We start from the raw sequence: 12,040 nt of genomic DNA, 5'->3' as shown, positions 1-12,040 counted from the left end.
TCCCGTTCTGATTCATACTATGTCCCTGCTGATCTCTACTCCTTGGTCCTGCCTCAACTTTCGACATAGGAACTGTCTGGGGATGACTGCTGGACCAATTGGCTGAGCAGGCATCTCCCTTTTTTGTGTGTTGAGCCCAGACTAGGAAGTAGAGATCAGTGGGGATGTGGGGACCAGGTAATCATTGGAATATGACCACCAGGGATCAGTGAGGATGAATGTTTTTTTTATTTTTTTATTTGGCCACTTTAAGCTGTTTCTAAAGAATTGTTCACACTGAGAAATCTATTTAAGACCTGTACTGTATGTGTCTACTATTGCTAGGATTATCAATGAAGGGAAGCAGTTTCCTCTCCTGATACAAGCACTTCTCTCTCATGATAGGAACACTTCACTAGGCCAATGGGAAAACTGCCCTCTTCTGATGTAAGCACTTCTCCCTCATGATTTGAGCAGTTCACTCTCCTGATGTGTGCACTTCCTTCTTACGATGAGTTCCATACCATAAATGTAATCTTCTCTATATTGTAGTAGGTATGCTATTGTTGATAACTCTCCTCATATTGTTAATAAAAAAAAAAAGTATTATAGTGTCTAAAATAGTTCTCGTGGTATATAGAAAATAGTGATGAGCGAGCACCGAACTATTCGGTGTTCGGCCTGAACACATTGCTATATTCATGCTCTCGGACGATCACCCGAGTATAATGGAAATGAATGGGAGACAATCATGCACCCCCTGCTTGGAAGAGAAGAGGGTGTCTGGTTCATAATAAAAGGTTAGAAATTGATGGAAACCCCATCAAAATGGTTTGGCAACAGCATTGCGAGGATAGCTGGATGCATCTTAGACTCTTATTATGTACAACATACAATAGACAACCACACAAAGGCTATATGCCAAAAGCCAGGTATGTGCCAATCTATCCATGAGACAGACGGCAGTCTTGTGCACTATGAGATATTCCAAGCCAGCTCTCATCTGACTGAGAACCAGTAAAACTCAGTTATTTGGCATTTGTTGGATGGCTTGGGCGGACCTGCACACCTAGATCAATATCATTAGGGCGACAAAAAGTTTTCCGATTGTCCTAACATAATATACAATAACCTTTCTATACAGTTTTGTCATGGAAAAACTCATTTGCGTAAACATGGGCTTATGGTAAAGACATGCGAATGAGCAGAATCTGTCTATGAAAAGCAATAGATGGTACTATGGAGTTATGAACAGCGCCCTCTATTGGTTTTAAAGTCTTATGACAAGTCTAATACTCTTGTCAAAAGACTATGAAACCAATAGAGGGTGCTGTTCATAACTCAATAGCGCTGTCTATTGGTTTCATAGTCTTTTTATGACAAGCTTATTAGCCTTTTGCATGGAAACTTTGCGATTAGAATATTCGCAATTAGAATATTTGTGATACACACTAGGATGATACCTGACACTGGGAAAGCTGGGTAATAACTCAGTGATTAAATCTGACACTGGGAAAACTGTGTAATAACCCGCAATCTACACTGAGTTATTACCCAGCTTTTCCAGTGTCAGATATTATCACTGACTTACTACATAATTATTACATAATATTCACTTTATTGTTATACATTCGTTTTTTAGAATATTCGTAATAGATGGATGGCTTGTACATATCTGGATTTTGGCATATATCCTTTGTGTGGTTCTCTATTGTATGTCTATAATAGGAGTCTAAGACGCATCCAGTCATCCTCTTAATGCTGTTACCAAACCATTTTGATGGGGTTTCCATCAATTTCTAACCTTTTTTTATGAACTAGACACCCTCTTGTCTTCCGAGCAGGGGGTGCCTGGTTGTTTCCCATTGACTTCCATTGTATTAAATTGTATTCGAGCAGCAAAATTATTCAGCCGAGCACTCGGATCTGCTGAGCATAGCGATGCTCGTGCATCACTAATAGAAAACAGTGAAGACAACTTTTTCACCTCATATTTTGATCTTCTCCACTCCTATATTAAACATATGGGTATACAACAGAGATATAAAATAGAAGTATAGCATCGATTGCTTCTAAGAGTTTATCAATTACCGTAAATAAAAGTATTTGTTTTAACAGCAGACATCATAGCGATCCTATATATGAACCACTAGCTTAAGGACCAGGCTTCGCTCGGGAATATTTATTGTTTGAGTGTGTAGTTAACAGATGTCGACAGTACCCTCTATAACAGTGACATCTACAGCACCCTGCCACCTTAACAGTGACCTCCACAGCCCCCCACCCCTAACACTGACCCCCCCCCCCACTTCTTTAAAATGGGATCTCCACACCAGTTCACCCCCTTCACTTTGACCTTCACAGCAGCCTGCCCCTTTAACAGTGAGTTTCACAGCACACTACCTCATTGACAATTACTTCCACAGGCCCCCCGCCTTAACAGTGGCCTTTATAGCAATATTCCCCTTAACACTGACCTCCATAGCGAACCATCCCTTAACTGTGACCTCCACAGCAGCCTGCCCCTAGTGTGGCCAGAGATACAGTTTTAGGCCAGGCAGTCCGGCTTTCAGACTTCCTGTCCTCTGTCTGGTGCAGGGCCTGGACAGACACAGGGATATACTTTTGAAAAACTTACTCTTAGTCAGCAGCACTATACCTAGAAGTTGATTTTTAACTTAATTTTTCAATCCCTGTCGGCTGAGGAGTGGGAGGTAGCGTGGCCTAACCAGATCGGGGGCATGTCCTTTTGAACAGCTCACTCTAAGACAGCAGCACCGTACTGTGAGTTGCAGGGAGTCACCGTCCCACCTCTGCAGCTGACAGAAGTTGATTTTTAACTTCATTTTTTCAATACCTGTCGGCTGAGGAGTGTGAGGGTGTGTGGCGAAACCGGATCGGAGGCATGTCTTAGTGGGACCTGGGGGTTTTAAGTCCGTCTTTTTAGGGTGGCCTGAATGGCCACCCTATACTGCCCCCTGAACTGTGACCTCCACAGCACTCCGCTCCCTTAACAGTGTCATCCACAGCTATTAAGCCATGGCTTTACTTCAATAGTGATTATCCTGGTGACAGATTTCCTTTAAATCTCACCTACAGCAGTGAAGAAAAATGGCTGGGTTGTTATGGAAACCTGGTGTCAAACTGTGGCCTGCAAGCCTCTATTGGCTAATGCAATTTTTGAGATTATCTCAGGAACGGTGCTTCCTAGAGAGCTGAGACCTGGTCTAAAACCTTCCAGGACACCTGATGTACCTGTGTGCCAAATTCCATGATTGTAAATGCGATGGTACAGATTCCTTTAGCAGACATACATACACTCAGCTTTATATATTAGATATACAAGGTTCACTTCGTGAGACAGACAGTAGTAGCTGCACACTCAAGGTTACACTCCTTAGAGAAACCTATTTAAATGAAGAGAACACTTTTATATGTCTGACTTTCTCTAACCTGAAACTAGAGACCAAGTCAAGACCAAGAACTTCCACTTTTTGGAAGTGGTGGATTCCAATTTTGCAGAAACTCCTCCAGTCTATCATGATTAACGTCATGAATTATTTTTCCAGGGAAACCCCTTTCCGCTTGTTAGCTCCCTAGATTCTCATCTGGCTATTTCAGTCACTTAATTATTCAATCATGAAGATGGCGATTCAATTATTCAGTCTTAATTTCATGGCAATTTTGTTATGCATTACCCAAATATGGTATCAAGACAGAACATCCAGAGCAATATGTGGATTAAAGACCAATTAGAGTGTTCCATACCTGGGATATACAGATCAAAATTCTGCAATTTTATTGGATATTTACAGTTTGAAGCCTAAAGGGAATGTCCATCTTTTAGTCTATCCTTTGTAGGTCAAAAATTATGTGCCGATTAATTTTTTCATAAAGTTTTATAGAGGTCAGAGCTTCAAATCCCCTACATAGAAATATAATTTATATAAAATATAAGCTGGCTACCTGCAACCACCACTAGAGGGAGCTAATCATCTTACTGCAGGCTGTGTTATCATTGAGTTCCATGCCATGACTATCTACAGCCACCACAAGGGTAAGCTCAGAGTATGTACAATAGTGTGATAGCTGTATAGCTCCCCCTACATGTAGCTTCATACAGTCAGAATTATATAATCTATCAAGTAAAACGAAAATAAGCTCTCCTATACAGATGCATTAAGAAATCAATCTTAACATAATTTTGGACCTAAAATTGGAAGGACAGATTGATATGTAATAAAGATGTCAGCAGTGCTCTAAATTGTGGCCATTTTTTATTTCTGGTGTACACCCCTGCCTAACACCCTCCTTATATGAATAAGAGCAATGCATTAATAAATTAACAAGAAAATCATGTTCTCTACTGGTGACTAGGAAGTCCATCAACATGGTAGTCAAAGAATACCATGTAATGCAGCCTAAATTCTGCTTACACTATAGAAGAAAAAATAGGGTTAAGAGCAGGGCAATTGCCCTGCAAACAAATGTGGATAGGGAAATGAATTAAAATAACATAGAATAAATAAAAAAGTTATAAATAATGATCTTGAAATAGGAGGTGGAGGTCAAAGTGGATTGGGAGGTTGAGGAGGTGGTGGACGTGGCGGTATAGGTGGAAGCGGTGTTAGAGGAAGAGGAGGTAGCCAACACTATTTTTGTAGTTTTTTCTTTTAATTTTTATTTTCTTTATAAATTTGGGAAGACCCCAAAACATTGGGAAATATATAAAAGAAAACAAAGAGAAAGTGCACTGGAGTATAACAATGGCTGGGTGAGGCCGGTATACTCGTCTATTCTGCACAAGGTATGGGCAAGTCCTGTGGGATCCATGCCTGGTTCATTTTAATGAATGTGAGCTTGTCCACATTGGCTGTGGACAGAAGGCTACGCTTGTCTGTGATCACCTCCACCCTGCTGTACTGAACACACGTTCGGACAATACACTGGCCACAGGGCAGGCCAGCACCTCTAAATCTTAAAGGGCAAGCTCAGGCCATGTGCCCAATTTGGAGACCCAGAAGCTGAATGGGGCAGACCCATTAGTCAGTACGTGTTGGCATGTGCACACGTACTGTTCCACCATGTTGCTGAAATGCTGCATCCTGTTAAGACGTTCCATATTAGCTGGTGATGCTGGTTGTTGTGGCGTGCTGACAAATATTTTCCACATTTCGGCCATGCTTACCCTCCCTTCCTCCTCCTCTGCCTTCGCCTTGTGCTTCCACTGAGCCCCCGATGTCAGGAATGCCATCAGCAGCGTGTGTACCAGCGTGAGATTGTACTCGTGCATCTTCCGATCACACTCCAGTGACAGAATTAAGGACGGCACGTTGTCCTTGTAGTGGGGATCCAGCAGGGTGGCCACCCAGTAATCAGCACTGGTTATAAGGTGAGAAACTCAGCAATCGAAGCGCAGGCACTGCAGAATGTAGTCACTCATGTGTGCCAGGTTGCCCAGAGGGAACAACAAGCTGTCCTTTGTGGGAGGTGTATCATCTGTGTCCTCTGTATCCCTCAGTCATGCTCCAGTGATGCCCATGTGCTGCTTTGGGTGCCACTCTGCTGTGAACACGGTTCCTCCTCCTCATTATCGTCCTCATCGTCCAGAACTGTGCCGTAGCTGGACAATTGTGTACCTGGCCTCTGTTGGTGCAGGAACCACTTGTGAATGATTGGACTGATAACCGTGTAAATGATCCCTCTTCCTCCTCCTTTTCCTCATGTGCCACATCCTCTTTCATCATCGCCCAAAGCATTTTTTTAAATAGACATATAAGTGGGATAGTAACACTGAGGACTGCGTCATCGACACTGGCCATGTTGGTGGAGTACTCGAAACAGCGCAACAAGTTACACACATGCCGCATGGAGGCCCACTCGTTTGTGGTGAAGTGGTGCTGTTCCGCAGAGCAACTCACCCGTGCATACTGCAGCTGAAACTCCACTATCGCCTGCAGCTGCTCGCACAGTCTCTCCAGCATGTGCAAGGTGGAGTTCCACCTTGTGGCCACGTTGCACGTGAGGCGGTGAGTGGGAAGGCCGAAGTTACACTGCAGCGCAGACAGGCGAGCAGCAGCAGGGTTAGAATGCCGAAAGCGCGCACAGACTGAACGCACTTTCTGCAGCAGCTCTGCAATATTGGGGTCATTTTTCAGGAACCTATGCACTACCAAATTCAGCACATGTGCCAGGCATGTATTGTGAGTCAAACTAGCTAGGCCCAAAGCTGTTACGAGATTTCGCCCATTATCGCACATCACCAGGCCGGGCTAAATGCTCAGTGGCACCAACCATATATCGGTCTGTTGTTCCATGCCCGACCACAGCTCTTGCATGGTGTGTTTTATTCCCCCCAAACAGATGAGTTTCAAAACAGCCTGCTGTCATTTCCCCCTGGCTGTGCTGAAGTTGGTGGTGAAGGTGTTATGCTGACCAGATGAGGAGGCGGTAGAGGAGGAAGCGGAGGAGGAGGCAACAGAAGGCAAAGAGAAACGTCCTGCAATCCTAGGTGGCGGAAGGACATGCGCCAAACTGCTATCCGCCTCTGGCCCAGCCGCCACTGCATTTACCGAGTGTGCAGTTAGGGAGAGATAACGTCCCTGCCCATGCTTACTGGTCCACATATCGGTGATTATGTGGACCTTGCAACAGATAGTGTTGCGCAGTGCACACTTAATTTTGTACACCAGTTGGTTGTGAAGGGCAGGGATGTCTCACCTGGAAAAGTAGTGGCGGCTGGGAACCACGTACTGTGGGACAGCCACCACCATAAGTTTTTTAAAAGTCTACGTCTCCACCAGACGGAATGACAGCATTTCAAAGGCCAGGAATTTTGAAATGCTGGCATTCAGGGCCAGGGATCGCGGGTGGGTAGGGGGTTTTCCTCTTTCTCTTTCTCTCCAGTGTTTGGGAGATGGACAGCTGAATGCTTCCATGGGACATTATGGAGATTCTTGGTGACGGTGACGGACGTGGTGGCGTTGCCGCCTCATCCACATCTGTTTGCAGGGTGGCAGGTGCCACTGTCACTCTAGAGGGGGAAGAAGAGGCCGAGACTGCAGCAGAAGAGGGACCAGGAGGAGCTTGAGATCTTTCGTGTTTTTTTAGGTGTTTACTACACTGCAGCTCATGCTTTGCATTTAGATGCCTGGTCATGCAGGTGGTGCTCAGGTTTAGAACATTTATGCCTCGCTTCAGGCTCTGATTGCACAGCGTGCAAACCACTCACGTTTTGTCATCAGCACATTGTCTGAACAACTGCCATGCCAGGGAACTCCTTGGAGCTGGCTTTGGTGTGCTCAGCCCCTGGGTGCGGTGGGCAGTAGCAGGCATACTGGCTAGGCGATGGCCACTCTGCTTTTGAACACTGCTCCCTCTTTTGCTGTGCGGACGGTACTGTGTGACCACCATCTCTTCCTCTGTACCGCACACATCACTTGCATGACCTTGATTCCATGTGGGGTCTAATAACTCATCATCATCCACATCATCTTCCACCCACTCTTCACCCCTGCCCTCCTTGCCAGTCTGCACACTGCAGAAAGCCGCAGCAGTTGGCACCTGTGTTTCGTCATCATCCGAGATGTGCTGCGGTGGTCCTCCCATGTCAACATCCCGAAACATAAGTGGTTGGGCATTAGTGCACTCAATCTCTTCCACTTCTGGAGCAGGGCCATGTGTACGGCCCTCGAAAACCCTGCCAGCAGAGTCATCAAAAAGCATAAGAGACTGCTGCATGACTTGGGGCTCAGACTGTTTGGCTGATTTGCAAGAGGGTGAGGTGAAAGACAGATGTCCATGGTCTGCAGGTGCCAATTCTGCGCTTTCAGCAGGGGATCGGGTAGGAGACAATGTGAAGGAACTGGAGGCACTGTCAGCCACACAATCTACTACCGCCTCTACTTGTTCTGGCCTCACCATTTGTACACTGGTATTCGGGCCTACAAAATAACGCTGAAAGTTCTGTCGCCTACGTGCACCTGTGGAAGGGGTTTCATTTGGGCTTGTAGCTGGCACAGATCGACCACATCCTCTCCCTGCAACAGGAGCTCCACCCCAGCAGCACCACGACCAGGGCCACGTCCCTTATTTGATGCTCTCCTCATTCTTTGTGGTCACCCACTGAACTAACAGACAGATTAACTATATTATTTTCCCTGTCACGTATGCAGAACAGATGTACTTCACGCAATAAATGGGTATATGACGTGCAACTAACTAACAGACGAATTAACCATATAAATTTCCCTGTCGCGTATGCAGTGCAGGTGTACTTCACGCAATAAATGGGTATATGACGTGCAACTAACTAACAGACTGCATTTTAACAAGCTTTATTAAATGCCCGAACACCGAATTAGGACCTGAACTTTTCCGGCAAAGTTCGGGTTTGGGTCCGGGCACCAAAAATCGTAAAGTTCGGTACAGACCCAGCTTTACAGTTTGGGTTCACTCAACACTACTCATACTTATCTTGCATCCACTCATAGAAGTGTTAGTAAGGTATCTCCGCTTATAGAAAATCATTAATGATATTGTGTGAAGAATTCAAAATTTTCTTTATTTCTGCATAAATATTACCTAAAACTACATCATATTTTCACAAACGTCCTAAAAGTGGATGTAGCTCACCAAATCAGAGAAAAATGAGTCAAAAACATTAGACTTGGTTATGTACTTAATGAGGAAAATGCTCCCATATCACATGACTGTGAGTGGCAAAAGTATGTGAAGTTTGAACCTTTCAGTATCTGGTGTGACATGGGCAGCAATAACTGCAACTAAATGTTTCTGCTAATTTTTGATTAGTACTGCAGATTGGTTTGGAGCAATTTTAGCTCATTACTCTATATAAAACAGCTTCAGCTCTGTTATGTTGGTGAGTTGGTTCACCTATGAACTGCTAGTTTCAGGTCCTTCCACAACATTTCTATTGGGCTATGGTCAGAACTTTGATCAAAACTTTAGCTTTATTTTTCTTTAACTATTCTTTGGTAGAATGACTTGTGTGCTTAGGGTTGTTGTCTTGCTGCATGACCTACTTTCTCTTAATATTAAGCTCATGGACAAATGTCCTGACTTTTTCATTTAGAATTTGCTGGTATAATTCACAATTCATTGCTGCATCAATGATGGCAAACTGTCCTGGCCCAGATGCAGTAAAACCTCTATGATACTACCTCCACTGTGTTTCACAAATGGGATAGGGTTTTTATACTGGAATGCAGTCTTTTCCTTTATCCAAATATAATGCTTCTCATTTAAACCAAAAAGTTCTATTTTGGTGTAATCCATCTACAAAACATTGTTCCAATAGCCTTCCAGTTTGTCCAGGGTACTACAGATGGGTAGTAATGTTCTTTTTTAAGAACAGAAGTTTCTCTGTGCAATCTCCTACCATGCATATCATTATTGTTCAGTGTCCTCCTGATGGTGCAATCATGAACATTAAGCTAATGTGAAAAAGATCTTTAGTTACTTATAGGTTTATTTGAGTTCCTTTGTGAACTTGTGAACTATTACACACATTGCTCTTGCCATGATCTTTATTGGTCAACAGCTCTTGTGGAGGGTCCCGAATTTCTCCAATATGTACACAATCTGTCTGACTTTGAATTGGTCTGACTTTGAAGTGTCAAAACTCTTCAGATACAGTTTTGTTAGCTTTTCCAGCCTGATGAGAATAAGCAACTCAGAAATCTCTTTTGTTTATACCATGGTCCACTGCCACAAATGTTTTGTGAAAATCAGACTTATCCCTGTGCTTTAAATAAAACAGGTTGGCCACTAACGCCTGATTGTCATGCCATTGATTTAAAACACTTGACTTTAATTTCACCTTCATACTTTCAGGTAACATTCAGTGCCCCCATAACGTTGTCCTTTAACACAGTGATAAAAATGTCAGCATTAGCATCCTTCTAATGTTACCAGTGAGTGTCTCATCCTAATAGTTTCTTCATACCAAGTCCCAATCATAAATCTGGATTGAAACTCATTAATATAGCTAACCATAGTCACTTTTCCACCTACTTTTCAAAACTGGAGTGAGTAGTGTAAAAAAAAAAATCACAAACATTTTGCCTAAGAAACCCTAAAAGTCTTAAAAGCCTTATTTTGTGGCTTTTTGAAGAGAGAATTCTGCAGTGCAGGGCTTGATAAATTCCCTCTGTATTGTCATCTGCAGAGCTCTAATATAGTCAACCAGTGTCTCCAAATAGTATAAGTCTCCAAGTCCTAGAATAGAGCTAGTGACAGGGTTCTCATGCAAAGTCCCATTTGTATTGGAGCATGTCTAGTGCTGCAGGCCACCTCATGCCAGCATAGAGATTTTCCAGTTGGTGAGCAGCTTGTTAGCCCCTGGGGCTGTGACATCCCATTGTAAAAACAACATTATTGCTCTCCTCTGCAGTGCATGCCTCTAGTCATAGGATCGAGACTTGGCCTTTAATTTTACATAGGTCTTTAATGACCTTAAAGGATTTGTCCAGTTGCTGTAAGAAGAATAGGCTGTAATGAAGAAGAGAGCTATATTTACCTAGCATACATAGCATCACAGCTTCAGTTCTCTGGATTGGGCTCTATGAACACTGTAGGACTGACAACACGTCAACAACATATGACCACTGCAGCCAATCACTGACCTCTTCAGTAGCTTGTGATTGACCACAGCAGACACTTGGCCAGGAGGACCTGAGTGTGGCACTGGACCTGCTAGATAAACACTGTGCAGTTCACCTCTTTATTGCAGCTTATTCCCCAATATTGTTTCTTAATTTAAAAAAGGTGAACTACTACAATATCACAGTATTTGGCTAGCAGACCTGTGGTGAGTTTTCTACATTTTTTCCTGTTTACACTACTGTTGAGTTTGTTTAACCTGGCTTGTCTGACTGCTTGATTTTGGATATTTACTGTACAAACCTTGGCTTCATGTTTTGACCTTGTATATTGAATTTGATTCTGAAGTTACCTGTCCTTTATGTATCTGGAGCAATACTGATTACAGCTCTGTGCTTCTGTCTGTAAAGAGTGACATCTGCAAACCTATCACCTGATCTCATGGACAACATGCCGCTCCATTCAGTCTATATGGGACTGCTGGAGGTAGCCAAGTATAATGATACTATATACTATAGTTTGCAGTTCCATAGAGAATGAATGGAGTGACAGGGCCCATGCTTGACCTGCCACTCCATCAGATGGGGGAATGAGACATCTATACTTAAGTTGGGTGGAGGTCCCAGCATTTGGACCCCCAACAATCAGCTAATTATCCTCTATCTTATAGATAGGGGATAACTTGCAAACTTGGCACAACCCCTTTAAAAATCTACTGTCAATAACTCAGTGAGAGATACCACTGGACACATACAGAGGTCTGTTCGGCAGAAGGGTTGCCAACCTGACTTATTTTTCTTTCCTGATTTTTTTTTTTTTTCACGAACAGTCAACGCATTTTACAAGCACACTGGAAAACCATTATGGATTGTAGGGACTATAATTAACACAAGTCTATAGCTTGGAACAGTGATATGCAGTGGCATCAGCAACATGTATTGTGAAGTGTAAGTAAGTGGTTTTAACGTTATGGTTGATCAGTAAAAAGCATAAAAACTAATGCCCTATATTAAAATCACATAACCTAAACATGATTTTGTATAGCAGCCTGTTTGATTTTATATCTTTTGTATGGCAATGCTACATCATTGCTCTCTGGTTCAGAGGTCCGTGCTTAAAGAGTGTGGAAAACTGTAGATATAGCTAGTCAGCTAATCAGTGCTGGCTAAATGGATAATGTGATAGGATTGATTTTCTAAGGAGGGGGCTTGAAAGGTTTTCCAACAGCTTTTGACATTTTCACCCTAACTTAATAGACAGATAATGTCCTATTAAACTGTTATTTATTAGGTATTGATTTTTTTCCTCCTTTATTCTGGGCGTTTGCAACAAGATTGATATCTGGACTTTTTGTTTTTCTGAGCCATTTTTAGGTCAAGATAAAAATCCAAATCCAATGAATGACCAAATCAGACCGTTCAAATAATCAAAGCTGCCT

This window comes from Bufo gargarizans, chromosome 7, assembly GCF_014858855.1.
Source record: "Bufo gargarizans isolate SCDJY-AF-19 chromosome 7, ASM1485885v1, whole genome shotgun sequence".
NCBI lineage: Eukaryota > Metazoa > Chordata > Amphibia > Anura > Bufonidae > Bufo > Bufo gargarizans.
Note: the sequence above shows the minus strand (reverse complement) of the source record.